Below are 16,289 nucleotides of genomic sequence, written 5' to 3' on the forward strand. Positions count from 1 at the left end.
TTATTTTAACTATCACTGTTTGGAATTCTTCATCAGGTAGATTCCCTATCTCTTCCTCTTTTGTTTGGTTTGTTGGGCATTTATCCTGCTCCTTTACCTGCTGGGTGTTTTTCTGCCCTTTCATCTTGTTTATATTGCTGTGTTTGGGGTGGCCTTTCTGTATTCTGGCAGTTTGTGGTTCCTCTTTATTGTGGATGTTCCTCTCTGTGGGTGGGGTTGGACAGGTGGCTTGTCAAGGTTTCCTGGTTAGGGAAGCTTGTGTTGGTGTTCTGGTGCATGAAGCTGGATCTCTTCTCTCTGGAGTGCAATGAAGTGTCCAGTAATGAGTTTTGAGATGTCAGTGGATTTGGTGTGACTTTGGGCAGCCTGTATATTGAAGCTCAGGGCCATGTTCCTTTGTTACTGGAGAATTTGCATGGTATGTCTTGCTCTGGATCTTGTTGGCCCTTGGGTGGTGCTTGGTTTCATTGTAGGTATGGAGGTGTTTGATGAGCTCCTATCAATTACTCTTCCCTGGACTCAAGAGTTCTCTGGTGTTCTCAGGATTTGGACTTAGGCATCCTGCTTCTGGTTTTCAGTCTTATCCTTACAGTAGCCTCAAGACTTCTCCATCTATACAGCACTGATGATAAAACATCTAGGTGAATGATGGAAAGTTTCTCCACAGTGAACGACATCCAGAGAGGTACACAGATTATCATGGAGAAGAGAAAGGGGAGGAGGGAAATAGAGGTGACCAGGAGAAGAAGAGGGGGAATCAAAAGGGGAGAGAGCAAGCTAGCCAGTAGTCACTTCCCTATGTGCTCTCCACAGTCTGGTTCCCTCAGAAGTGTTCATGGAGTTTTACAGAGAAGAGAAGACGGAGGAAGGAGACAGAGGTGGCCAGGAGGATAAAAGGGGGAAATAAAGGAGAGAGACAGATCCAGCCAGTAATCAGTTCCCTAAGTGTTCTTCACAGCCCAGAACACACAAAGAGATTCACAGAGTTGGGCTGAGAAGAAAAGGGGTAGGGGTAGAGATAGAGGTGTCCTGGTGGAGAAAAAGGAGAGTCAAAAGTGGGAGAGAGCAATCAGGCCTGTGATCTCACTCCCAAGTAAAAATGGGTACTGACGATTGGGTTCTTAAAGGTACAAAGTTGATAACAAATACCAAAAGCAAAGTAAAAAATCTAGAGTAGAGGTTAGATTCTCAAAAATACAATATTAAAAAACAACAACAAAAACAAAGAAAAATTATAGAATATTTATATATGAAGTTTGCTTTAAAAATAGGGTTGTTTTTTTTTTGGCAAGGTAATAGTAGATTATAAAAATGAAAAAATATGGAGTAATAGGGAACTTAAAAAAATTTATATTTAAAGATGATAATAGTAAAAATATATCTAGGACTTTCTCTGGATCTGTTGCAGACCGTGTGGGGTCAGTTCATTTTCAGATAGTTCCTTGTTCTAGCTTGTACTTCTCTAGGTCTATAGGCCTCTTCCTACGTAGTCAGTGCTAATTACTGGGTTTTAACCTATTGCACCTGTCACTTCCACAGTGGTTCCCTCTGTTTATTTTACCTTCTTCTGTTTGCTGGTCTCTTCAGTGTCTAATTTCTGCCGGGACAAAATGGGGGCGGTGACGGTCACTTTTTTAGGCTCACTTGTTCAGACATGTTGTGGGGAGGGAGGAACACTACAAACAAACATCACTGGCATGTGCTCACAGTGTTTCAACTGCACTGGGTTTGCCCCCACTCACAACACTTTTGCATTCCCAGTCTACACTGCTCAGGCTCTAGATTGGTCTGCCAGGAACGGTCTGATGCAGGCTCCAGTTTGCATGCACTCCCCAGGTCTAAGCCACTCAGGTTCAGGTTCTTGGGTACTCCGCAAAAGGGGCAGACTTGGTTGGGCCTGCGTTTTGTGCCCGTCCCAGGTCGGAGGAACTCAGGTGACCAGGTGCTTGGCAAGCGCAGTCGCTGCGACTTATCACCTCCCTGTCCCAGCCGCTCGGTTTTTTGGGTGTACAACGGGCACGTCTTCTCAGGTGTGCCGTGTGCTTCTTATGGGGAGTTGATCTCTGGCTGTGACCCTTCTGGCAGATGTTGACCATCCAGAATCCCAAGAAGTCTTGGTTAGGAATGATGTCTGCTTGCAGTTTGGTATACGATGCCTCTTTGGTGCCTGCGATTGCAGCCTTCTGGCTCTGGCTGCCCTCGCCTGCCTGTCTCCAGCGGGGGATAGGCCAGTCCACAGCCAGCTAACTCTGCTCAGTCCTTTGTGTCTTAGATTAGGGCTTTTTGCAGGATACATATCCCACAGTCTAGGTTGCTATCTCAAGCTAGTTCCCTCAGATTGCCCTCAGGGTATTCAGGCCCGGTCCTTATGCAAATCACTGCAAGCTGCACCTCCCTGTCCAGCCCCCGCTTGCTAGTGAGGGATGCGAGAGTCTGGGCTGCTGCTCTGCTGGGAGTTGCTGTTAGGCATGTAATCTGTGGGTTTTAATTATTTACTTATTTTTCCTCCAGGTTATGTTGTCCTCTGAGATTCCAAGACTCGCCACAGACCCACCGGAGAGAGTGTTTCCTCGAGTTTGGAAACCTCTCTTTTTTAAGTCCCCCTTCCCAGGATGGATCTCCATCCCTACCTCTTTTGTCTCTCTTTTTTTTTCTTTTATATTTTGTCCTACCTCCTTTCGAAGACAATGGGCTGCCTTTCTGGGTGCCTGATATCCTCTGCCAGCATCCAGAAGTTGTTTTGTGGAATTTGCCTGGCGTCCAACTGTTCTTTCCATGAATTTGTGGGGGAGAAAGTGGTCTCCCCAGTCCTATTCCTGCACCATCTTAGGACCAAACCCTGATGTAGTCCTGTTTGTTTATTATTATTTTTATTACTTGTGCCTTTAGTGTCCCATTGAAAATGTCATTGATTTCATTCATTCATTCAAGAAATATCTAGTAACTACTACATGACATTCAGATAAGAAGAATAAAGAGGGAATTTAAAAAAAAAAAAACAAAAAACAAAAAACAAAAACACTCGCTTCTTAAACCAATGTCAAGGAGTATTTTCTCAAAGTTTTATTCTAGCAGTTTTATGGTTTCAGGTCTTACACTGAAGTCTTTAATCGACTTAAAGTTAACTTTTGCGAGTGGTAAAGATAGGGGTCCTCTTTCATTCTTTTGCATGTGAATTTGTAGTTTTCCTAACAGTATTTATTGAAGAAACTATCCTTCTCCATTGAGTATTCTTCAGTTCAGTTCAGTTCAGTTACTCAGTCATGCCCAACTCTTTGCAACCCCATGAATCACAGCACACCAGGCCTCCATGTCCATCACCAACTCGCAGAGTCTACTCAAACTCATGCCCATCGAGTCAGGGCCATGTTCCTTTGTTACCATCTCATCCTCTGTCGTCCCCTTCTCTTCCTGCTCCCAATCCCTTCCAGCATCAGGGTCTTTTCCAATGAGTCAACTCTTCGCATGACGTGGCCAAAGTACTGGAGTTTCAGTTTCAGCATTAGTCCTTCCAATGAACACCCAGGACTGATCTCCTTTAGGATGGACTGGTTGGATCTCCTTGCAGTCCAAGGGACTCTCAAGAGTCTTCTCCAACACCACAGTTCAGAGGCATCAATTTTTCAGCACTCAGCTTTCTTCACAGTGAAAGTGAAAGAGGAGAGTGAAAAAGTTGGCTTAAAGCTTAACATTCAGAAAACTGAGATCATGGCATCTGGTCCCATCACCTCATGGGAAATAGATGGAGAGACAGCGGAAACAGTGTCAGACTTTATTTTTGGGAGCTCCAAAATCACTGCAGATGGTGATTGCAGCCATGAAATGAAAAGACGCTTACTCCTTGGAAGGAAAGTTATGACCAACCTAGAGAGCATATTAAAAAGCAGAGACATTACTTTGCCAACAAAGGTCCATCTGGTCAAGGCTATGGCTTTTCCAGTGGTCATGTATGAATATGAGAGTTGGACTGTGAAGAAAGCTGAGCGTTGAAAAATTGATGCTTTTGAACTGAGTATTCTTGGCTCCCTGTCAAATATGATTTGATAATATATTGTTGGGTTTATTCCTGGACTCTGAATTCTGTTGCATTGGTTTATGTGTTTGTTTTTATGTCAGTACAATATTCTTTTGATATCTTAGCTTTGTGATATGATTTGATATCAGAAATTTTAATGTGTACAGCATTTTTCATTCCTCTTGGAACTTCTTTGGGTATTTGGGGTCTTTTTGTAATTACATGTGGATTTTTAGAATTATTTTTTGTATTTCTGTAAGAAATGCCATTAGAATTTGATAGAATTTGATACAATTACAATGACTCTACAGACTGCTTTGGATATTATGGATATAATAATAGTGTTAATACTTCTGATTCATGGACAGTAAATAACTTTTCATTTATTCATGCCTTGTTTAAGTATTTTCATCAGTGTTTTTGAGAGATCAGCATACAACACTTTTATTTCATTGGTTAAATTTATTCCTAAGTATTTTATCATTTTATTGTGAGAAAAATGGGATTATTTTATTTCTTTTTCAGAGAGCTTGTTTTTTTTTTTTTTTTTTTAATTTTTTTATTTTTCAGTGGGTTTTGTTATACATTGATGTGAATCAGCCATAGAGTTACACGAATTCTCCATCCCGGTCTCCCATCCCACCACCCTCTCCACCCGATTCCTCTGGATCTTCCCAGCCCAACAGGCCCGAGCACTTGACTCATGCCTCCCACCTGGGCTGGTGGTCTGTTTCACCACAGAAAATATACATGCTGTTCTTTCGAAACATCCCACCCTCCCCTTCTCCCACAGAGTTCAAAAGTCTGTTCTGTACTTCTGCGTCTCTTCTTCTGCCCTGCATATAGGGCCATTGTTACCATCTTTCTAAATTCCGTATATATGTGTTAGTATACTGTAATGTTCTTTATCTTTCTGGCTCACCTCACTCTGTATAATGCGCTCCAGTTTCATCCATCTCATTAGAACTGATTCAAATGAATTCTTTTTAACGGCTGAGTAATATTCCATGGTGTATATGTACCATAGCTTCCTTATCCATTCATCTGCTATACCATTTCTGGGCATACACACTGAGGAATCTAGATCTGAAAGAGACACGTGCACCCCAATGTTCATCGCAGCACTGTTTATAATAGCCAAGAGAGCTTGTTTCTAATGATCAGAAATGCAAATATTTTCTCTGTTGACTTCATATCCGGCAACTTTACTGAATTCACTGAATACTTCTAACAGTTTTTAGTATGGTCTTTAGGGTTTTCCATATATAAGATCATAGCATGTGCAAGCAGACTTTTTTGCTTCTTCCTTTCCTTTGTATGTGCATGAGTGCTCAGTCGTGTCTAACTCTACAACCCTAGGGTCTGTAGCCCGTCAGTCTTTTCTGTCCATGTTATTTTCCAAGCAAGAATACTGGAGTGTTGCCACTGAGAGACTGCTGGGGTTAGAATTCAGGTACTATATTGAACAGGAGTGGTAAGAGTGGACATTCTTATTATTCTTGATCCTAGAGGAAAAGCTTTCAATCTGTCACGTTTAAGTACAATGTTAACTGTGGGGTTGTCATAGATCACTTTACTATGTTGAGTAAAGTAATATAGAAGTGTTTTTATCCTGAATTTTTGTTGCTGTTCAGTTGCTCATTCATGTCCAACTCTTTGCAACCCCATGCACTGCACCATGCCAGGTTTCCCTGTCCTTCACTATCTCCCAGAGTTTGCTCAAACTCATGTCCATTGAGTCAATGATGCCATCCAACCATCTTATCTTCTGTTGTCCCTTTCTCCTCCTGCCCTCAATCCTTACCAGCATCAGGGTCTTTTTCAATAAGTCAGCTCTTCACATTAGATGGCCCAAGTATAGGAGCTTCAGTTTCAGCATCAGTCCTTCCAATGAATATTCAAGATTGATTTTCTCTAGAATCAACTGGTTTGATCTCCTTGCTGTCCAAGGGACTCTCAAGAGTCTTTTCCAGCACCACAGTTCGAAAGCATCAATTTTTCAGTGCTCAGCCTTCTTTATGGTTCAACTCTCACATCTGGACATGACTACTTTAAAAACCATAGCTTTGACTATATGGACCTTGGTGGGCAAAGTGATGTCTCCTGTTTTTAACACGCCTTCTAGGTTGATCATAGCTTTTCTTCCAAGGAGAAAGAGTCTTTTAATTTCATGGCTGCAGTCACCATCCACAGTGATTTGACACCCCAAGAAAATAAAATCTGTCACTGTTTCCATTTTTTCCTCATCTATTTGACATGAAGTGATGGGACTGGATACCATGATCTTAGTTTTTGAATGTTAAGTTTTAAGCCAGCTTTTTCACTCTCCTGTTTGTTTCACCTTCATCAAGAGGAACCTCTTCACTCTCTGCCATAAGGGTGGTGTCATTGGCATACCTGAGTTTGTTGATATTTCTGCCAGCAATCTTGATTCCAGCTCATGATTCATCCAGTCCAACATTTCACATGATGTACTCGGCGTATAAGTTAAATAAGCAGGGTGACAATATACAGTCTTAACCGACTCCTTTCCCAGTTTTGAACCAGTCCATTGTTCCATGTCTCATTCTGTTGCTTTTTAACCTGAATACAGGTTTTGCAAGAGGCAGCATAGGTGGTCTGGTATTCCCATCTCTTTAAGAGTTTTCAAGTTTGTTGTGATCCACACAGTCAGATTTTCATGTGGTCAATGAAGCAAAAGTAGGTGTTTTTCTGGAATCATCTTGCTTTTGCTATGATTCAATGGATGTTGGCAATTTGACCTCTGGTTTCTCTGCCTTTTCTAAACCCAACTTGTACCTCTGGAAGTTCTTGGTTCAGTACTGTTGAAACCTATCTTGAAGAATTTTGAGCATTACCTTGACAACACATGAAATTAGGGCAACTGTGCAATAGTTTGAATATTCTTTGGCATTGCCCTTCTTTGGGACTAGAATGAAAACTGACCTTTTCCCATCCTGTGGCCACTGCTGAGTTTTCCAAATTTGCTGGCATATTGAGTGCAGCATTTTAACAGCATCAACCTTTAGCATTTGAAATAGCTCAGCTGGAATTCCATCACTTCCACTAGCTTTGTTGGTAGTAATTCTTCTTAAGACCCTCTTGACTTTGCATTACAGGATGTCTGACTCTAGGTGAGTGATCACACCATCATGGTTATCTGGGTCATTAAGACCTTTTTTGTACAGTTCTGTAGATTCTTGCCACCTCTTCTTAACCATTCTGCTTCTGTTAGGTCCTCACCATTTCTGTCTTTATTGTGCCCATCTTTGCATGAAATGTTGTTTTGGTATCTCTAATTTTCTTCAAGAGATCTCTAATCTTTCCCATTAGATTGTTTTCCTCTACTTCTTTGTATTGTTCACTGAAGAAGGTTTTCTCATCTCTCCTTGCTATTCTTTGGAACTCTGCATTCAGTTGAATGAAATTTGATATTTGTCAAATACTTTTTCTACACCTGTTGATATGATTAATTTTTGCTTTTCATTTTGATAAAATGGTATATTGCACTTATTAATTTGCACATGTTCAAAAGAACTTTAGAAGGTGTGGCAATGTTTTTCTAATACTTAAATGTTTGTAGAATTCACCAGTGAAACCATCTGATTCTGAGCTTTTTTGTTGTTGGATTTTGATTACTGATTTGACAACCTTATCATTTTTGGTTTGTCAAATTTTCTATCTATTCATAAATCAGTCCTAACTGGTTGTCTCTTTCTAGAAATATATCTGCTTCTTCTAGGCTATACAATTTGTTGATGTATAATTGCTCATAGTAATCTCTTCAACTTTTCTGTATTTCTGCAGCATCACTGAAATGATATCAGTATCAGTTGTAATATCTCCTCTTCGTTTCTGATTTTATTATTTGAGTTTTCTCTTTTCTTCATAGATAATCTAGGTAAAGGTTTGCCAACCTCTTTTAACTTCTATACTAGAAGTAATGGTGGTTTATACACCACCTTCACATTAGTATGGCATTCTTGATTAGTCTGTATATTTACATATATCAACAAGCTGTATGCTTTTCTGTTGCTGTTCAAAGTTCTATTGTTTGAACTTTAAGGACACCTTTTAGCATTTCTTGTAAGACATGTCTAGTGGTGATAAACAGCTTCAGCTTTTGTTTATCCTTTTTTTTTTTTTTTTTTGAGAATTGCTTACCAGATATAGTATATTTCACTGGTAATTTTTTCTTTATTTTCTTTAAATTTATCATCCCACTCATTTCTGTCCTGAAACATCTCTGCTTAGAAATCTGTTGTTATTGCATGATGTGCTGTTGTAAGTGACATGTCACGTTTTTCTTGCTGTTAACCATAATTCTCTCTTTATCTTTGACTTTTGACAATTTGATTTTCATATATCTCAGTTTAGAATTCTTTTGTTCGTAGTTAGACTGTGTTGGTCTTCTAGAATCAGAGTATCAGTTTTCCACTTGATATGGAAATTTTTTTGCCATTATATCTTCAAATAAGTTTCTGTCCTTTCTCTCTCTCACTTTCCACACAATGAGCATATTGATAGAATTATTGGTGTCCCATACATCCTTTAGGCTTTCTTCACTTTTTTTCATGTTTTTTCTTTAGTTCTTCTGATTGAATAACATCAGATGACCTATATTTGAGTATATTTTTAGGTGAATTATTGTGTTCTTTAATCCAACAAATTTTAGTTGCTGGTTCTTTTTATGTGTCCTACCTCTTTGTTAACATTTTTGTTTTGTTCATGGATCATCTTAAGCTTATGGAGTATCTTTATTACACTTTAAATTTTTCTTTGTTCATGTCAGTGACATTCTCCATTTCTTTAGGACCAATTTATATAGATTTATTTTCTACCTTTACTTGAGCCATGTTTCCTGCTTCTTGTGGTGTTTTATGAGTTTGTGTTGGGATTCAGGATTTCAAAAAAATTTCCGCCTCTTCCAGTCTTTATGGGCCAACTTAATATAAAGCAAAGCACTAGGAATCTTGTCCAGGGCCTCTGGAGGCCTCTGAAACATTTTTCTTATGATGAATGCTACTTCTCTGGCCTTTCACAATTAAGGATGCTTATCAAATTAATTTCAGATAATCTCTGTTCCCTTTGTTGTCTGTCTGCAGCACTGTGATTTCTCTAGTTCAACAGAAGCAAACGACTCCACTTTCCCTTATCTCATTGACATCTAAAGATTGCACGCTCCCCCTTAATGCCCTGAATCAGATGTGACAGATACTATTCCCTTGGGTAGCCCTCCAAAAGATCAGCACCAAATGCAAGGTCTACTCCTCTCCCATCCCCTTCAAACAAAAGCCTGAAGTCTAGATTGTACCAAGCCATGCTGGCCCTAGCAAACCAGTGTCCTCGCTTTCCTTTATTCTCAGTGCTCCCAGACATCCATACTGTGCTAGTTCTGAGAGCTGTCTAAGTGAGATAAGAAAGAAAAGTATTTCTTCAAGTAGCCACTGAAAAGCTGGTACACTGGATGCATGCTCCATACTCGCATATGGTACTGCAACTACTTAACTGGATTCTGAAAATATTAAAATGTTTTAGTTCATTCATCATTGCTAAATTAGTGTTTCTTTGGGAGAACAAGGGCTGGGACTTTCCAGGTCACCATCTTCCTGATGTCACTCTGTCAATAGTTTTGTCTTTTTGTTTGTTTGTTTGTTTGTTTAAATATCTATTTGTTTGGTTGGGTTGGGTCTTAGTTGTGGCTTGAGAGATCTTTCATTGTGGTGCACAGATTCTCTAGTTGTGGCACACAGGCTTAGCTGCTCCACAGCATGTGAGATCTTAGTTCCTGATTGAGAGTGAACCCACATCCCCTGCATTGCAAAGTGGATTCCTAACCACTGGACCACTAGGGAAATCTTATATTTTTCATTCAAGTAATTCTATTTACTTCTTTAGATGTGAATTTCTTTATCTCTCGCTGTGTAATAAATTTTCATTGATCATTTGATGGCAGCAATTTTATTTTATAGATCTCCTACCAAAAAAGAAAACTTTTCCTCTATGTATTTCTTTACTGGAAACATGATAATGAATTAAATGATAATTTTAAAATCTATTGAAACGTGCTGTTCTGTTGATGGCTACATAGAACAATATTCCAGATGTTTGCATAGGGAAGTTTTGCCATAATAAACTAATTTTTGATCCTCAATGGAAAAAAATTAACTTTTAATTCCTAAGGAGAGAATTTTTTAACATTGAAAGTTTAAAAAAAATCATCAATTTACCTTTTTGTTTCATTTACCAGGGATGTATGTCCAAAATAAAAATTTTACATTTTATTCATATTTTAGAAAGGAAAACCATCTTATAGAAATTGTTCATTTGTATTAGTTTTTCTTCTCGTGCATCGTGTTTACTTGCTGCTTTTAAAAATCTGTTCCTTCAGATACATGAATTCACCCACAGTCTCTCTCTCTTTAACTTCCCTGTTGATTCTAGAGATGATTCTTTCAACTATTCATTATATAAAAAGCATTTTGCAGTCCCTAACTATTTTATTTCTTTCTTTATCAGTGCTTAATTTTCTACAGGCTTTGCAAACATAATATTCAGCACTGATTAATTTAAGTTATTATTAATAATGACATAAAAATGGCCTTTGAAACTGTTTTGCTTTTTTCCCTTCAACTTAACAGGCATCTTGGGTGAAAGGGATACAGGTAAAGGCAGTGGATAGGAATTAATTTTTTTTTCAAAAACTGTTATGAGCTAGCTAGGGTAAAGTGATCTACTCAGGTTAAGGTAAAAGTGATGTGTTGATTTTATGCATGTGGAATACTTCGTTGTTAAGGGAGTTAGTAGGTAAAATATTGTGTTAAAGTTTCTAAAATTAGTTTTATCTCAAAGACAAGTGTTTCATATGTATGTTTAAATGATGCATTTAAATTGTTTATTATTCTTTACGGTTTCCCTGTGATCCCACTTTCATCCTGGGCTGTACTCCCTGCAATGTGATCTGATCCATTATTTTCCAGAACCATTTTAATTATAAAGATCAGATTTTTCCAAATCTAGTGGAAAGATTCAATGAAAACATCAGGATTCAGGGCTCTCCATGGGTTCAGGTGAGGCCAGGGTCCTTTCTTCTTGAGAACTCATTTCTGCTCTTTTCTTCATGAGGTCCAGATCTCTCTATACACCAAGCCGTGAGCTGTGAGGTGAATGTGTGAGCAGCACAGTCCTGCCCAGCGCTTAGCATCATGAAGTGTTCATCTGGGTACAATGGCAGAGTCCGATGTGATAGACAGGCAGATGCATGCCCAGAATTGTTGTTGTTGTTGTTCCCTCACTAAGTCGTTTCCAACTCTTTGCAAGCCCATGGACTACAGCACACCACGCTCCTCTGTCCTCCACTGTCTCCCAGGGTTTGCTCAAATTCATGATCATTGAGTTGGTGATGCTAACTAGCCATCTCAAACTCTGCCTCCCGCTTCTCCTTTTGCCTTCAATCTTTTCCAGCATCAGGATCTTTTACAACGAGTTGAGTCTGCATCAGATACCCAAAGTATTGGAGCTTCAGCTTCAGAATCAGTCCTTCCACTGGATATTCAGGGTTGATTTCCCTTAGGATTGCCTGCTTTGATATCCTTGCAGTCCAAGGGACCCTCAAGAGTTTTCTCCAGCACCACAATTCCAAAGCACACTGTTCAGTGGTAATTTTTGTTTCTTTATTTTAACCAATTTCCAAAGCACAATTCTCATAAACTAAAATAGTGACTTCCTCAAAGCATGCCCACAGCAGTAGGACTTCCAGGCCATTCTGGAAAGGTTTCCATTGCCCACAAGTCTTGTTACCCAGCCACCACTCATTGCTTCTTTGTCACATCAGTTGGCAGAAATATCTGTGTTTGGGAAGGAAGAAAATGTCTCCTTCAAGGTGGAGAGTGCTGCTCGGGGTCACTGACTAGCATAGGAGTGTTTGATGCCTTAGTTGGTATTATAACTGACAAGGTAATTGCTTTGAAGATGAAAAAAAAATGATTGTGTTTTTTGTTTTTTGTGTTTTTTTTTGTTTGTTTGTTTGTTTGTTTTTTGTGACGGAACCACAAACAAACATTGCAGGTGTACCCTCTACTTTGCTGACATGTTCTGCCTCTGTCTAAAAGACAATGGTGTGGTATTACAGAAGTCACTTAATTGCTCTGCTGCCCAATTACTTTATCTATAAGATGTTTAGTTGTGTTCCATAGTTCTTAGGATACTTTCAGTCTTAAAATAACTGATCTTATGTTTGAGCCTATGAGACAGAGGTAGAAACATCAAGGACCAACTCTGGCTTGTGTACCAAGTTGTCCAAACTCTCTTAACCTCTATTGTCATTTGCAAAATATGAGTCATAGTTTTTCATGCCATCCCATATTTCATGATTGTAGGGAAGGATTGATGTAAGAAAATGAGATCATTTTTGTAATGATGGTTTTATTCTATAAAAATGTTGTGTGAGTATAGGAAATGATTATCATCTTTAATCCTTGGTCAGTACATTCTCCCTCATGGAGACATCTATCAGCATGGAAGATTAAGTACCTGTAAAGTCCCTTAATACAGAGACCATATTTTGTTAATATTTATAATATCATTTCTGACCAGAGCTTGGCATAGGGAATACAAGTATTCATAAGGTGTTCTTTATTTAATAAACTATTGGTCTCTCTTCTAGGTCTGCAATAATTTCCCTATGCTCATTGATTATTTCCCAAGGAGTCATAACAAAGTACTTAAAAATATTATTAATTTAAGAAGTTATATTTTGGAAAACACAAGCGAACATCAAACACCCCAGGACATTAACAACCCTCAGAACTTTACTGATTGTTTCCTCATCAGAATGGAGCAGGTCAAATGTTAATGACGGTTCAGTTATCTGGTTGATTGTACATCCTCTCATTCATTGAATAATTCTGTATTTACCAGGGTTGTTTTCATGGTTGGGCAAACAATGTTGTCAAGCAGTTTAAGTACCTATTGTGTGCATGAACCTACAATGAATATAATGGAAGACATAACATTTTATTCTTAAATAAGTGAAATAATTGATCCTGCTCATTGGGGACAAAGAATCTCTCCAAGGAGAGACAGAATGACACCTCACGTGAAATGTAAACAATTATAAACAATTGAGAAAATACGGAATGTCATGTTGTAGTACAAAGATGGTCATGGTAATTGCAACACACTGTATGAGGGAATGGAAAATAATTTTTTAATCTAACTGGGCTTCCTGAATGTCTAGTGGTTGGAAATAAATTTTAATATATTTACAGTGAAAGACAGGGGAGGAAATTTCAGAAGGCTGTATGCTGTATACAGCAGTGCAAAGGCAATGATAGGAAAGAGTAGGTGGATGAAAGAGGGAAGGCTTAATTGATGAATCGGCATAGATATGGAGTTGGAGGTTGGTGTCTGTGAGCACCATTTGTTGAAAATATTTTTCCCAAGAGTCATCCTGGCACCCTGGTCAAAAATCAGTTGACTCAAAATTGAGATTACACAAATAAACCCTCGCATTTTCTTTCGGTAATCTCTGTCAATCTTTTGCCAGTATCACATCATCTAGTGGTCTTAATTTTTGTAGTTAGTTTTGAAATGGAGAAGTCCTCTAACTTTGCTGTTGTTTCTGAAGATTGTTTGACTTTAAGGATCACTTAAATTTCCATGTGACTATTAGGATAAACGTCAATTTATGCCAAGAAGGCAGTAGTGATTTTGATAGGAATTGCCTATTTTTAGCAAGCCTGTACCTCTAGAATGTGAACTTCATGTGTGTCTCTCAGTGCTTTTCTCCCTCCTTAGATGGAGCCGGATATGTGGTGTGGGCTAGAGTTGAGAATTTCACTTCTCCCACATAGAATGCTAGACCTTACTGGATGGGATATTTCTCTTCTCTCAGGTCAGTTAGGATCTGATAAAACCCCAGCAGGTGAGGCTCTGGTTAACCAGTTTCTCTTGAGGACAGGCTTTCTTAAGAAGACTTCATTTGGTTACTTATTGCTTGCAAAATCTTTCTTCTTCTTTCTCATTCAAAATACTTGTGTATTTGGGTCTAAGATGAGTTTCTTATAGAAAATGTACATTTTTTTTCTAATTTGAGAAATCATAAACATACAACATATTAGTTTCAAATGTTTAATGTAACCATTCAATATATGCATATATCATAAAATGATCACTACAATAAATTTAGTTAACATCCATTACAATATATAATAGCAAATTTTTTTTCTTGGGATGAAAACTTTTAAGACTTACTCTGAGAAACTTTCAAACATACAATACATATGAACTATAGTCATCATGCTCAGGACTTATTTGAACTTTCCTAGTGGGTGGCTCAGATGGTAAAAGACCTGCCTGTAATGTGGGAGACCCAGATTTGATCAATGAGTCAAGAAGATCCCCTGGAGAAGGACATAGCAACCCACTCTAGTATTCTTGCCTGGAGAATCCCATGGACAGAGGAGCCTGGTGGGTTACAATCATAGAGTCACAAAAAGTCAGACACAACTGAAGCAACTTGAGGGGTGGTCCTAAGATGGCAGAGGAATAGGATGGGGAGACCACTTTCTCCCCCACAAATTCATCAAAAGATCATTTGAATGCTGAGCAAATTCCACAAAACAATTTCTGAATGCTGGCAGAGGACACCAGGCACCCAGAAAGGCAGCCCATGGTCTTCGAAAGGAGATAGGGAAAAATATAAAAGATAAAAAGAGAGACAAAGGAATTAGGGCTGAATACCCATCCCAGGGAGGGAGTCATGAAGGAGGAGAAGTTTCAAAACACCAGGAAACCCTCTAACCGGCGGGTCTGTGGGGAGTTTTGGAATCTCAGAGGGCAACATAACAAAGAGGAAAAAAAAAAAAAAAAAAAAACACACCCACAGATTACACGCCTAACCTCAACACCCAGCAGAGAAGTAGTCCAGATGCTCCTGTCCACCAGCAGCCACAGAGGGCAGAACAGGGAGGCACAGGCTGTATGCTTAGGATAAGGACCAGGCCTGAATGCCCTGTGGATAATCTGAGAGAGCTAACATGAGATAGCAACCCAAATTATAGGATAACCAGAGAGGGAAAAAGAGAGAGAGAGAGAACTTTCCTGCAAAAACCTATAAGGCACAACCTGGCCCTCTCACAGAAAAAGGATTGAGTGAATACCAGAGGAGGGCTAGCTGGTTGTGGACTATTCCCTGCCCCCGCCAGAGGCAGAGAGGCAGACGGACGACAGCCAGAGCCGGGAGGCAAGGGGCAATCTCAGCCCCAGAGAGGGCATCCTCCACCAAACTGTGAGGAGGGTCCCAGTTGCTAACCAAGTTTTCCTGGGATCCTGGATGGTTGACCTCCACCAGGAGGGTCACAGGCACAGATCAGTGCATCAGAGGAGACACACAGCACACCTGAGATGGTGCTCCTGATGCACACCCAGGAAACCGAGGGGCTGGGACCAGGGAGGTGATAAGACACACCGCCAACCTGGGGAGAATGGGTTTGCCAAGCACCTGGTCGCCTGAGCTGCTTGGATCTGGGAAGGACACAAAACTCAGGCTCAACCTAGTCTGTGCCTCCGTGGAGTACACAAAAACCTGGACCTGAGCATCTTAGACCTGGGAAAGGCACACAACCCAGGGCCCGCTTTGGACAGTTTCCCTGCAGAGCAACCTGGAGCCTGAGTAGTGTAGATCAGGAAAGCACACATGCCGTGAGTGCGGGCAAACCCAGTGTGGCCCAGACACTGCGAGCACTCCCCACACACGCCAGTGATATTGTTTGCAGTGTTCCTCCCTCCCCACACCACAACTGAACAAGAAAGCCCAAATAAATGACCACCTTCTCTCCCGTGTGTCACAGCAGAAATTAGACACTGAAGAGACTTGCAAACAGAGGAAGCCAAAATAAACAAAGAAGAGGGAACCGCTTTGGAAGTGACAGGTGAAACAGATTAAAACCCTGTAGTTAGCACTGGCTACATTGGAAAAGACCTAGACACCTTGAGAAGAAGTATAAGCTGGAACAAGGAACTATCTGAAACTGAACTGACCCCACACTGCATTCAACAGCTCCAGAGAAATCGCTAGATGCATTTTACTATTATCATTTTTAATTTAAAAATTTTTTTAATTTTAAGTTCTTTATTGCCCCTTTAATTTTTGTTTTTTTTAACCTACTATTATCTGCAAAAAAGACCCTATTTTTAAAACATATTTCATATATATTTTTTATAATTTTGTGATTTTGTTTTGTTTTTTAATACTGTATTTTTGAAAGTCTAA

At 39.6% G+C, this 16,289-nt stretch overlaps 1 pseudogene; it reads left to right on the forward strand.

Annotated features, from left to right (window-relative positions):
• LOC136157281 (cytochrome P450 2C9-like) overlaps nt 1–16,289 on the forward strand; it is a 61,605-nt pseudogene that overhangs the window by 23,015 nt on the left and 22,301 nt on the right.

Source organism: Muntiacus reevesi, chromosome 2, assembly GCF_963930625.1.
Source record: "Muntiacus reevesi chromosome 2, mMunRee1.1, whole genome shotgun sequence".
NCBI lineage: Eukaryota > Metazoa > Chordata > Mammalia > Artiodactyla > Cervidae > Muntiacus > Muntiacus reevesi.